The sequence below is a fragment of the Monodon monoceros genome, unplaced genomic scaffold (genome assembly GCF_005190385.1).
Source record: "Monodon monoceros isolate NGI ecotype Baffin Bay Population unplaced genomic scaffold, NGI_Narwhal_1 Super_Scaffold_14, whole genome shotgun sequence".
NCBI classification, from domain to species: Eukaryota; Metazoa; Chordata; class Mammalia; order Artiodactyla; family Monodontidae; genus Monodon; species Monodon monoceros.
In genome coordinates this window covers 71304209-71318284 of record NW_021703770.1, presented here as the reverse complement: position 1 = coordinate 71318284, position 14076 = coordinate 71304209, and the positions used below count along the sequence as shown (strand labels likewise).

General features: G+C 42.4%; 1 non-coding gene across 1 annotated transcript; it reads left to right on the top strand.

The window, feature by feature from the left end:
• Positions 1–2259: 2259 nt before the first annotated feature.
• On the top strand, positions 2260–2363 carry LOC114895724. Its single transcript, XR_003793624.1, has one exon. It is a non-coding gene; the product is annotated as a U6 spliceosomal RNA (small nuclear RNA).
• Positions 2364–14076: the final 11713 nt, after the last annotated feature.

The following is a 14076-nucleotide window of genomic DNA, read 5'->3' as shown; positions in this document are numbered from 1 at the left end:
CATTTGTTTGTTTGTTTATTTATTTATGGCTGCATTGGGTCTTCGTTGCTGTGCACGGGCTTCTCATTGCGGTGGCTTCTCTTATTGCGGAGCACGGGCTTTAGCCACGCAGACTTCAGTAGCTGTGGCTCGTGGGCTCAGTAGTTATGGCGCACGGGCTTAGTTGCTCCGCGGCATGTGGGATCTTCCTGGACCAGGGCTCGAACCCGTGTCCCCTGCATTGGCAGGCGGATTCTTAACCACTGTGCCACCAGGGAAGTCCCTCAAGATGATTCTTTACTGACATCCAGGGACAGCTGGGGTTTCTTCCAAATTCATCTGAGCTGCCATTTGTTTAGCCCATATTATGTCCCAGGCCCCCTGCAAAGCACTGTACATCATTTCTTTTAATCTCCACAAAAGCTCCTATCAGAGGGGTACTGTTGACCCCACTGTACAGGTAGAGCGGCTGAGGCTTTCAGATATTTAAGTGACTTGCCCAAGCTCTGCTGTCATAAGAGGTGGGCAGGATTCAGACAAAACCCCTCCCACTCCCATGTTCCAGGGTGGTCTTTACTCTCGCCTGTGGGTTTGGAGATGAGATAGTAGATGAGGGAACAGGGCAGGGAAACCGGAGGTCTACTGGGGGCTCCCTCCCCTCCTGCAGAGGGAAGCACAGTGGAGCCTGTACTTTAATCCATTTCTTCATTTCAGATGCTTCATATATATAAGCAAAAGCAAAAACGTTTTTGCTCAGCCTAATTCTACCTAAACACAATCATTCTGCATTTAATCTTAGGCTCTCTGCCTGGGAAACAGTGTGTTCTGACTCACATAACAGACATTTACAGAGCAAGTTTTGAGGGCCTAATGAAAGTCTCTGATTGTCAGCACTAAATATAATCTTTTAGAATGTGGCAACATTCTAAATTTCTAAAGTTCAAGTTACAAAATGAAAACCTCTTAGATGGGGAGAAAAAAAGATAAAGAAAAAACCCTGAAATACAAACAAACCTATGTCCTTTCAATTATTAAAAAACAGCAACAACAACAACTCATTTCAAATTTTTCCCGTGTGTAGTTGAACCCTTCAGCCATTATTTGACAAACTAGTGTTTTTTTGGAGAACAGATATATTTCTGGATTTGCAGGACTATGTTTGTCAAATTCCCTGTTACCTCTGGAATAAAAGCTAAGGATACGATGCTTCACTTCTCAATAAAAAGGACAGCAAGGGGGCTGATTCTTTATTAGGCATGTGTCCAGGAGCGCTTAGGAAACAGAAATAAGGCAGAGAGCATTTCCCTGAGGAACACAGCTCTGGACAGCCACACAGCTGCAAGTAATAAAAGCACCGGCTATAGGGGCTAGCAGCACGCGGTATCTGGGGAGAGGCTGTGACTGAGTCCCCTCTCACCGATGGATCACTGGGCCCACTGGGGACCCCTGTGTGTGCACCACGGCTCCCATGCTCACTTCAGGCCACTGTGCGCTCTGTCCAGTGGACGGGGTTGAGTCTTAGGCCTCTTAAACTAAGTTCGCGTGTGACCCAAAGTCTGAAACAAATATACATGATCCAAACCGATATAAAGAAATGAATAAACAAATAAATGGGAGAGAGGAGACAGCTCTTCCTTATAGAAAAATTCCAAATACCACTCCCCCCTCCAGGAGATGGAGCTTCATTCTCTCCCTCCCTACTCCTGCGGAACCACTAGACATCATGCCCTGTCTCCAAATAATAGAGTAGTGAAGGGAAAATGAGTAACTTTGCAGTAAGAGAACTGCAAACACTCAGCCAAGTGAGGAAGGGTCCCATCACCAGAGATGCCATCTGGACGTCATGTACCTCCTGGTAAAAGTGACAAGAATGGGACTTCACCTCTTCGGTATTTGTTCCAAAACCCATAATCTCAGTCTCACCATGAAGAAAACATCAGATGAACCAGATCGGATCCACACTCATCCCCCTCACGGCGGTCGAGGTCATGAAAGACTGAGAAAATGTCACAGCCCAGCGAAAACTAAGCAGATGTGTGAACAAAATGTGGTGTTGTCCCCCAAGTGGGATCCTGGAAAATCGGGTGAAATCCTGCAGTTTACTTAATACCGAAGTTCCAATATCAGGTTCTTAGTTTTGTGAAAGCACCATGGCAGCGCTAGATGTTGACAGAGGGAGAAAAACCCGGTGAGGGGGACACAGAAAGTCTGTACTATCTTTGCAACTTTTCTGCAAATCCAAAATTATTCCAAAATAAAGTTGTTTAAAAACACTGTTTGGTGCTCACTTCAGCAGCACATATACTAAAATCGGAGCGCTACAAAGATTATCATGGCCCCTGCGCAAGGATGACTCATAAATTCAAGAAGCAGTCCATAGTTTTAACCCCCGCCCAAAAAAAAGAAAAAAACTTTTGCTCCCTAGGAAAAGAGTAGGTAATTAGGGCTATACTTTTTGGTATATTCAGTAATCTAATTCAAAATTAGATTCCCCTTCCCCATACTTGACTCATTTTGCAACATGGCATTTTGATGTCTAGAGTTTTTGTTCTCTGTATGCCTTTTAAAGTCAAAATGCTTGTTCAAGCAAATAGCTGTTGATAATCTTCAAGCAGCTAAGGTATGCCCAGGCATGAGACTGGAGGGCAAACCTAAAGAGCTGATGCAACTTTTGATTTTAAAACATGTTCGTGCATTCTAGTTATGAATAGCTCTCTCCCCAGGGTGACAGCACTGCTGATAAAGGCTAGTGGTCACAAGACAAGAGCAGAGCCAGTTCTGGCCAGAGGACTCCCGCCATCCTTCCAGAGACCCTCACAGGACAAAAGTAGGCTGGAATGACAGAAGGAAGGAGGGATGGCAAACTGGGATGCTCCAGCAAGGATCTCAGTCCCGTCCTGATATGCCTCCCAGCTCACCTTCGCCAATGTCTTGACTCTAATTCCCTGGAGATCCGTGTCCACCGTGCATATGGCCCAGCCTCTTCCCTTGAGAGCCGCTACTGATGTCCTAGAGGTAGAGAGAGCCAGGGGTTCAGCTTCTGCTCCCAGGGAGGCTACTGGACAAGATGTGATCCTGCAGCTGGAACTAGAGGAACTCTTTCTCCAGAAACCACTGCAAATTTAGCTTCTTGGGCACCTTAACATAGCATTACACACTCTCACACATGAACAAAGTAATCTATGTAGGTTTAGGAAAATAAGCACCATTTGATTGCACTATTTCTCTCTGCAAGTGCATCTCAAATTCTGAACCATCAATTTATGACAGGTGATTTGGAACATTTAGAAGTTGGGAATTGCTTGATGAAATGAAATTATGGGCCTGAGACACTGAAAGGTGAAACATATAGGCCTTGATAGGAAAATTTAAAATAACTCAGTTTCATAGAGGGAGGATTTAAGATGAAAAGAGAAAGGAAAATTGAATCAAAATTGGGAGATCCTCGTGAGATTAGCTCTTTGTAATGGTAAATTCTGCAGCAATGCCAGGCAGCGGTTGAGTTTCATGACATTTCAAGGGAAAGAAGACATTGGGCAGAGCATGTATTTTGCATAATACAGGACCAAGACATGAAATAATTGGGCACTTTCTTATCATGGTGCCCTCTTTCAAAATGGAAATGTCTATCTTCATTTTCCCTCACGCTTTGCAAAAATGCATTTACATTTTTCATGAAAATTGAATAGGTATAAGGTCAATATCTTCCTAGGGTGAAAGTAGAAGAATTTGAATTACGTTGAGCTTTTTCTGTAGGCAACTCCTGTAAAATAGAGTCACATTCACAGCCCGGTGGCATTCACATATATCTGGGAGTGTTAACCATCTCTACTTCACTTGGCCACAAGAAAGCAACTCACAACTTAGGAAACTTTCTTCATCCACCAGGTAACTCCTTCTAAATACATATTGAGTTTTATGCTTCTGAAGTCTTCTTAATGTCATCACCTGATCAGTACTCTCTGATAAGCTATAGGATAAAAATATATCATTGTGTTACCCAGAGGGGAAATTAAAGGGCAACTTTGATTTCCTGCAAAGAAAATAGATGACAGCTATTATCTAGGGGCTAGGACATACATCAGAAAGCCCCCCTTCTCACCACTTCTGTTTCAGAGCTGCTTTGGAGTTGGGCAGTGATTAAAAAATGGAGAGCCGGGAGGAAGCTGATCTTCTGATCTGCCATTTCCCCCGAGGTGCAATCACTGCCTCCTGTACTGGAAAATCATTGTGTTTGCTTTGCTGCCCACAGGCTATCCGAAGGTCTATAATGCAGTTATCCCACCAGTGCACCATGGCTGGACCAACATACATAAGAGAGAAAACCTTGCATCTTCTTTTCGCATGTGGGAAGAAACAAAATTCTCAAAAATCTTAAATAAATCTCAGATGCGCACTTTAATGTGAGTTTCTTATAGCATCATCTCCAATAGGATTAGGAAATCAGGTGAAAAAAGTCCCTTGTATGTGTCTCTGCCCAGAATCTTCTGATCCACCAGGTAAGCTGTTGACCAATGGATTCTCCTGGTATAGGAGTTCCCTTAGCCACTGCTCAGCAAGTCTTTCAGATCTAGGGAGAAGGAATAAGTCAGAAGCCTCTTTGGATAGAAGAATCTAATCAGAATGTTCTGACGTCATGATGCCTGCTGACATGCATCTGGGGATTGAAATGCCTCAGAATCAGCTCACAATCAAGCTTTTTCAAAATTTTGTATAATCCAAGCTCTCTCCACAATCAACAGATATCCAATTCCCTCTCCTGTTTCTTACGAGACCACAAACAATCCGGTTCATACAATCGCCACACAGACTACTGACAGGAAAATAAACGGAGAGGACATTTTTGACCTTTACATTAGTGTTTAGTCTGGGGATTGTTTCTTCCTCTGGGGACACTGAATATATGATCATATGCATATAATTATTATTTCATTTCTCAGCGTCAAGGATTCTGGGAATCCTCTGTCAAATTGTGTGTACATAAAAGTCTTTCTACACACAAGGTCCAATCATTCACCAGATTTTCAAAGGGTCCTTTTATCAAAGATCAAGGATTATTATTATTATAAGGCACACCTCTAATAGTAATCTCTTTTGTGTTTATGTAATGTTTGGGACACACATGCACACACATGCGTACATATCTTCGGAGGACACGTTAGCACACATATGCCTTAAGTTTAACTGTCAAAGAAAACTGCACAGGTTCAGTTCTCCAGTACTGATTTCATTCCCGGTAATTCTCTTATTTTCCCCTCTGAAACTTTAGATTTCAAGATTCATTTCAGGTCTGATTAGGGAGCCATAATCCATAGCCAACCCTCAGGAGACACATACAGGGTAAATCAGACAGGAGCCCTCAGGTGTTTGCAATCAGCTAGCTCCCTGTGAAATCTGGGGCGCAGTGCCTGCACTGGGAAGTTGTGGGGATCAGAAGGTAATACCCTAGGCCGGGCTGAGACCATCTAATCAGGAAGAGCAGGAGGCGGGGAGACAGGCAGTTACTGACATGGGAGCGGTGACTTTGGTCACAAAGTGCAGCTTGGTCTCCTTCTGTGGCCACTGGCAAGAGTCCCAGCTCTGCCTGTCCTGTTAAGGATGTTGCCTGTCTTTCGATAAATCCACGTGAACCCCAGCAGGCCCTCACTGGGTGTCTCGAGAGAGTACATTCTTTGTGGCTCAGAGAGCAAGCCTTCTTACGCCACCTCTAAACTACGTGCGCGACAGTAGAAGTCACTGATGGGGCATTGTCAAGAAGACAAAACATGACTGAATAAAAAGTATTATTTTACAGGTATTACTGACTTGACACATACAGATTTTACCGGACCTTGCCTATTTTTCTTAGTCTACGATTCCTTGTCTTCGTTGCATTTATGGGAATGAGCGTTTTCTACAAAGAATTGAGGAGAAGCTTACTACATGTATATAAAATGGAATAACAGTAAAATTAACATGTAAACAAATTCAAAATCAGGCCACATAAGTACATAAAAATATCGAACTAATCTGTGATGATTTTAATCAAACCTTCAAAACTAAACTTACATGAATTTGGATATTCACGATTGAAGCCAACTGTACATGACACATACAGATATAATTAATGCCACTTAAAAGAACACACTTCCAATGTATAGACTCCAGTGTAGCAAACCATCCTTTCTAAAACATGCTTCAACCTCATTTTTCAGCTTAATTTACTTGTGCATTATTCGTAAGTTACATTCAGGATCATTGATCCAAAGCCTACCCTAAAAGGAAGTCATAATAAGGAATTAATAATTTAAATGATTTTGAGTACATCAGACATAATGTTGAGGTCAATTATTTTTGTGCAGAAGGGCATTGTAGTCAAAATACCTTTGAGGAAAAAAGGTTCTTTGTCCAATACTAAACACGTAAGAGCCACTCTGATTATGTTTAGTATTTTGGCATAGTGTCAAATTCCTGTGGTATTAAACATTACAGTGGGAAAGTCTTTTGTCAAAGTGGTTTCTAAAACAACTAAAGCTGACACACAACAGACATGCACATACTGCTGTAACTTGCTGTGGAGAACGAGTCTTCTCCCTTCAGGGGAGAAGGAAATGAGCTCTGTCCCAGCTCAACTCCCTGGGACAGACCCATAAAAGGGCCAAGGGATACGACCACAGGACACTTGGTACTCAAAGGATGCTGCAAAATCAAGTGTGATGTAGGTAACTGGGGGCCCCAGGAGATGGAAATCTTGGTGGCACCCCAGCAGCAGAAAATCCTGCTGGCAGCACTCAAGAATTACCTAGTAGGGCTTCCCTGGTGGCGCAGTGGTTGAGAGTCCACCTGCCGATGCAGGGGACACAGGTTCATGCCCCGGTCCGTGAAGATCCCATGTGCCGTGGAGCGGCTGGGCCCGTGAGCCATGGCCGCTGATCCGGTGCATCCGGAGCCTGTGCTCCGCAACGGGAGAGGCCACAACAGTGAGACAGTGAGAGGTCCGCGAACCGCAAAAAAAAAAAAAACAACCCATTGAGTGAGCCATTCACTCATTCATTCAGCAGATGTCATTGGGAAGCCTACCATTTGCCAGACTTTCTGCTGGGTGCTGGGAAACACTGCCTGGGGGATAGAACCATACTGTCTTAGGAAGATTTCAGTCTAGTGGGAGAGAAAATGAGCCATTATAACTTAGTGTGATGAGCACTATAATAAATAAATTGGTTCAAATTAAGGCTCGGAGACCAAGACACAAGTCTTCTCACAAGCCCGGCCGAGCACAGATCAGCGGAGGGACCGTGTGAGAAGCCACCATGTGGAGACCTAGTCGTACTCACACTCATGTCTGATCGTCGGCCAGACCGTTCATACCCAGACTATTGGCAGCAACATAGTAGCCCCGTGATCTTAACTCTTAACTCTGAGCCCAACGAAGTCATTTTCTAAAGATACAATAAGAATAGTGATAATTACTAGTTATGGAATGCCAACCACAACGATTGTTAATTATTAAGCCCTAGTTATATATCAGGAGTTAGGTTAAATGCTCTAGAAGCACTATTTTACCTCATGGTTAGACACTGTGCTAGGAATTTATCATGTATTATTTCTAAAACTTAGAACACCCTGTGAGATTACTATCATTGGCCCTATTTTCTAGATGGGAAAACATAAATAAGGTTTAATAACTTGTTCAAGCTTGCACATGGCAGATCCAGGATTCACCCTTGGGCTTACAAATCCTAAATTAGTATAAAATCCCCTCATTAGGCTGCACAGTATGTCAAATATTTCTGTTTCAAGCATGATGGCATCGGGACCTGGAGTTACAAAGGCAGCTGCAGGCAAGCATCTCTGACTAACAGTAATGTTAATGACAAAAACAATAATAATAGCATCGCTCATTTGATGGACTTGTACTAGGTACCAGTCATAGGTGATGGTAAATGTTCACATTACCAGCATCTATTCCCTTTTTTTTTTTCTGATAACAAAACCTCAGAACCCCTTACCTGTCTTCATTCTATTTATTTCAGGAGGGATACATCTGCCCACTTGGACTCCTCTCCCAAGCTCTGGCCACGAGCTCCTGACCTGGGCCACACAATGTGGTGATTGTTCTTTAGAAGGGGTTGTCATGTGAGCAAGTTCAGGCCAGTTGAGAGTCATCCCCAGTACTTTTCCTGGTGCTACCTACAAAAATACCCATGCTAGACAGACAAATGATCCAACCTGGAATTGTACTTCACCAACTTGAAAAATCAAAGGACTCTAAATGTGTACTGCCCACAGATATTTTCTGAGAAAACTACTAACAGTTGTACCTCTGTGAGTAGAAAAAATAAACCAGAAGGGCAATGTGGAATAGAAGTAGAGCAATAAAACAGCATGTACAACTTTTTTTAAAAAAATGAGAAGAAAGAAGGGAAAAGGGACAGGCCAGATTCGGAATCAGGAGGTTGGCTGTGTCTCTGAACCTTAGTTCTTTCATCTAGAAAATGACAGGATTAACATCACAACCTTTTTGACAAACAATTGTAGACAGTTTTCTGGTATTGATTTTTCGTTCACTTCATGTTGCTATTTAGATTTCGTATCCTGTTTCTCCTACTTTATTTGAATATTCTCTGCGTAAGATTCTTCTTGTTCCCCCAGCCTAGCTTAGCAAGAATTCATCTTCATTTGATCGTGGCTTGATGGTGATGACAAAGATATTTGTACACACTCACAACCATGTACATGTGCACACTGAAGTGTGGCTGTCCATCTCCTTGGCAGGGGCATCCATCCTTCCAGGGTCTATCAATCATGATTGGTTAGGTTATGCTGGGGTAGCAACCAAATTTCATCAACTTAAAACCAGCAATGTTTATTTCTCACTTGTGCTTTATGTCCATGCAGAGCCCTCCCTGTAGGACCTAAGTTGCTTCCTTAGCCACTACCTTGAAAGGTATTGGTCAGAATCAGAGGAGGAAGAGAGCCATGCAATCCCACGTGCACTCACACGTCATTGGTCAGACAAGTCATATGACCACACCTAACTCCAGGGCAGGAAGGGAACCCTTCCATATGCCTCCAAGGAGAATTAGAAGTGTCTGGGGAAAGCTAATAACTACCACACAGGGCTGAGGTCATTTCTCTTGTCAAATTTTGAAGCACATTCTGAGATGATCTTGCTTAATCTTCTCCTGGACCTATGTTTTCTACAACAAAGGCTCTTATTTTCCACTTTCCACCGAGACCACTCTGCCTAGAAACCTTTTGTTTTCATCCTAGAACAATACCAAAAGATGTCAACTCTCTTTGGCAGTCAGGAAACAGACCATCTCTACCGGAAGTTGGGGCTGTCGCCAGCAAGAAAGATTCTTTTCATTCTTTCATGACTAACCTGTAAATTAGAAAACAAATGTAAATAATGTCACAATGGAATATTCTGCCATACTAGATCCTCAATAACCTTTTAGACATTGCTATAAAAACTCCATAAAATGTCATATGAAGGTTACCAGTTATCAATATCAGAACATATGAGCAAGCTTTAATTAAAAAATATTTCTCATCTTACCAGTGAAATACAAAAATGAAATTTATATTTTAGACTTCCTTAACTCATCATGTTTTATTTCTAAGTATTAGTTAAGATATGTATAAATATATATTGTTTATTTGTTTGTGGTTTGTTGCTTGTTAGAGATTGTCTATACTATGGATTTACAGCCATATAAATCTGATTTTAAATCCTGGTTCTGGGCTTCCCTGGTGGCGCGGTGGTTGAGAGTCCGCCTGCCGATTCAGGGGACGCGGGTTCGTGCCCCGGTCCGGGAAGATCCCACATGCCGCAGAGCAGCCGGGCCCGTGAGCCATGGCCGCCGAGCCTGCGCGTCCGGAGACTGCGCTCCGCGGCGGGAGAGGCTGCGACAGTGAGAGGCCCGCGTACCGCAAAAACAAACAAACAAACAAACAAAAAATCCTGGTTCTGCTCATTTATAACAAAGTTACCTTTGTAAGTTACAAGGCCACACCGACCCTCATTTTCTTCACTTAAACAGCTGGGATAATTACACTCTCCTGGGGGGGTTGAGAGGATTAAATGAAGCAAAGTTTGTGTATAAAGTGCCTGGCACAGTGTCTGGCTCAAGACGCAGTAAATACCAGGACTTCCTCTCAAACCTTCCATTTTGCTTAAGTAAGTCTGTGCTGCTCTGTTCAGATTTCATCCTGAAATAGCTAAAATGTGCCTTTCTTCTTTCAACTAATCACAGAGAATAATGAGTAATTAGGGAATGTAAGAACAGAATAAATAAAATTCCTGAAGAGAGCTGGTTTGCAGAATGGCAGTAACTCAATCCAGAAATTAATTCTTGTAAATTCCCTATGATGATTATCTCTAGAATTCTTTAACTGCATCTCCCCAGAAATCCACACAAATGGCAACCCACAGGAGGGTCCAGCTCACGAGTCAGGGACGGGTATCATCTACTCAGATTTCCCCGTCCTTTATGTATAAGAGGTGACCAAGCACCCAGAACTCACAGGAAGAAACACCTGGTGTTTATCTCTCCGTAGCCACTGACTTTTCCTATGCCTCGTTCTTTTCTCTTTCTCACACAGTGTTCATATTCATTCATTCTTCCTCTCTCTACTTCATCTCTTTCTCTATCTCTCTGTCTCTTCTGATTACCTCCTCCTTTTCCCTTGTCTCTTATTAGATATATTTCCCAAGTTTTCTCTCCTGCCATTTATCATTTAGTAATGTGTCGGTCACTTACGCCACTTCGTCACCTAATTGCCACTCTTCCCTCAATATCCCATTCATTATCTACTGGGAATGGGAGGACTTGCCTTCACAGTTAAATTCCTACAATCCCAGAATCAGCGGCCACCCTTTGTTCTCTGTGTGACCCCCTATACAGCAGCCTTAGACGGTCATCTCTGCTGGCGCCTGCGAATGGGGAGAAATCTCTTTCTTGAGGATGCTCTTCATGACATCGTCAGGGAGCTCTGATATTTGGAAAGGTCTTCCTTCTATTTGCACTAAGTTTACGTCCCTGTTATTTCTTTTGACTGGTCTCAGTGTGTTATAGTAGAGGTCACGATGGTCTTCTAAATATGTGAAAATACCAGTTATATCTCAAGTCTCCTTCTGCTGTAGAAACACATTCTCAACTTTTTATGTCTCACTTTGATCCATGATTATGACCTGTAGGTATACAAGGGATGCTCTTCCTGGGCCCTGGAACTTGGTCTAAACTTCATGCTCTGCTTCCCCAAGTCATGGGCAGAAAGGATGTTTTATGTGCATCTGTCTTCCAGGGAACGTAAAATGGTTTCAGAATAAGATAACCCAAGCCCACTTCTCTCCATCTGGTTCCCCAAAGACACAGCATCATCCTATGAAACAATGAATATACGAATGAACAATGGCCAGGCCATATATAGAAATAGAACTCTAACCCCAAATCTTTAGCATACAGTTTAGGAAACCAACCCAATAACAAGGCCAAGGAGTCAGCCTCCTATCTGCAATTCAGACCCGTAGGAAGTCAGACCACTAGATCTAGTAACAATCCAGGAAGCCAAACAATCACCCCTATAAAACTGGCCCCCAAATGGCCAAGACTTGATTAATAATTGAAACCTTTCATAATTGTTGTTCCCACTTCCAACTTGGGACCAATAGGAAAAAGCCATATATGCACCCCCAAACCAATCATATAGGATGCCTCACTTCTAGTTAGCTCCCTGTAACTTCCAACTGAGGCAGACCTGAAGCCTTCCTTTCTTTCCACTATAGAGCTTTCCCTCTCCTCTGCCTGCGTTTGAGTCTCTGTGAAGAAAGAGAGATGGTGGTTGACTCCCTTGAGGAGGCAAGCTCTGAATAAATAAGCTTTGCTTGTTCTCAGTTGGTTGGTTTTTGTTTATTTCCACAGGTAGGAGTTTAATGGAATAAAGTACTGATTTTTTCCATGGGAGAAATATAGTTTTTACATGGGGAAACACAGCAGAGAGATAAAAATAATCTTCTAATTAACACTGATGAGCGTATGAGGGTTTATCTGGAAAGGACACTAGGTTCTTTAGCTGCAAGTCTGATTTTCTCTGCTTTGATATGAATTCCCACTTAAAGTCTTTGTATTCGGTTTTAGGCATCCTTGCCTATTCCTTGAAACCCCATCTAAACTTAGGCCACGGTGAAGAGACATTACAGAGTAAAGCGAACAAGGGACAACATTCTTCTCTGCTTTATTTTATAAAATGATTCCCTCACCCCATTTTATCCCAAAATATTACTGTTATTATGCGCCAAGAAAAATCTACATCAGTTCAGTTTCCAGCTAAATGAGAAAGGACATTGTGAACTAGTTATTTAATCAGCTCTCTCCAACTTTTGGAATGTCAGTAAAAGCTCTTTTTCTTCCTGGTAATTTCTTCTGTATAAATTTATCTTCACCAATGATGACTTGACATTACAAGTGAAAGTCAATTTTATGTTCCTCATCTGGACTCCCAGCAAGTCGAGAAAAACAGGGCAGGGTAGGTGGGACAGGGGATTAAAGACGTGGAAGAGAGAACAATTTTTAATCATTTTCAGACAAAAGCCTGGATGCTGTACATGTGGGAAATAGGAGGGAATGATGGGGGGAAGTGGAGGAGAGGCTTTTTCAAGGGATGCAGAGGTGGGCAAGGTGGAGGTGGAGATGCTTGCCTTCACTCTCTGGGAAATTTATAGGACACAGAGCATCAGTGTAGGTGGATTCTAGGGACTAATGTAAAACTGGACTAATGTAATAAGCTTCCCCAACATCCGTCTGAAAACCAATAAAATAAACAATAAAGTTGAACCTCATTTTTAATGGCATTTAAAAAACCATTGGCATTTATATCATCATTTTAAAGACACGACTCACAGAAGATGTATTGACATCAAGAAAGTCATCAGGCGCTGAGTTGTTCTCTGCCTTTTGACGGTTGCCTCCCCCACTGAGCAGAGAGCATCTGTGAGCCGTGGCAGTGACAGAATTGATGCACCGCAGATAAAGAGCATGCATTGTTTGTTGACAATAATGATCCAACTTATCTTTCAGATGCGTAGGCAGAAAGTGGTTAAGTGACTTACCAGTTTTCATAAAATAAGTCAGAGACAGAATAAGGAAGAGAGCTCAGATGTGGTGTGGTCGGAGCTGGCTTCATATTTCCTAGGCTACACCATCTATGTGACAGCAGATAACAGCATCAGTCAGAAGAGGAATCTTAAATATTTTTAAATTTAAAAGGCGACTATCACAAATGGATCTTTGCAGCAGAAATGAATTAAAATTATTAAAATAGGATAGCTTTTAGCCTTCCACAGAATGAAACTGCAGCTGACAGCTGTGTGTTGATGGACTTTTCTATTTGATTTTTGGTGACAGTGGAGTAAAGTCATGATTTCAGTCACAACAGTATACAGAGAAGATAATTCGAGAAGGTGAATATTCAGATAATTGCAAGGCTGAAGTGTGGCATGATTAAACTCCCATGAGACTAAACAAAGAGTTAGAGACACAGTTGGGCAACTTTTTGTTAACACCAGTTGAAAGTACGCAGCAGATGCCTCACTGGAACAAGGGACCTACATACAGTGTCTGGGTTCCAGCTTCAGAGAATGCACACAGGGAAGTCTCCAGCACATTCCTGGATCAGCTGCGGGTCCACTCACCTTTCCAGGTACCAAGTAATTGACAGATATAAGTAAGTACATCACTGACAGAAAGGTAACAAAAATTCAGTGAAAAAAAAGGGACAATGGCGGCTAGAGAGTTCCTGTTCAGTTTTCCTCTCAGTGTCTGTATGCATGAGAAGCCTTGAGAACCCGGGACTTCAGTCGCCCTTTGAACTTTAAACTGTAAATCTCCACATAAAACAGATGTCCTTAATGCCTTGTGTTCATAAGTGCATCACTAACAAGTGTAGGAACATCTCAAAACTCAGTGTATCCTGGATTTAACTTCTGGGAGACAAAACTGAGACGTGATTATTGAAAAGGAATTTAATTAATCGTATTCCATCCTTTTTGAAGAAAGGCTATACACATGCAAAGAAACTAGCTGGTTAGACACAGTAGCCCACAGATTCCGTTCA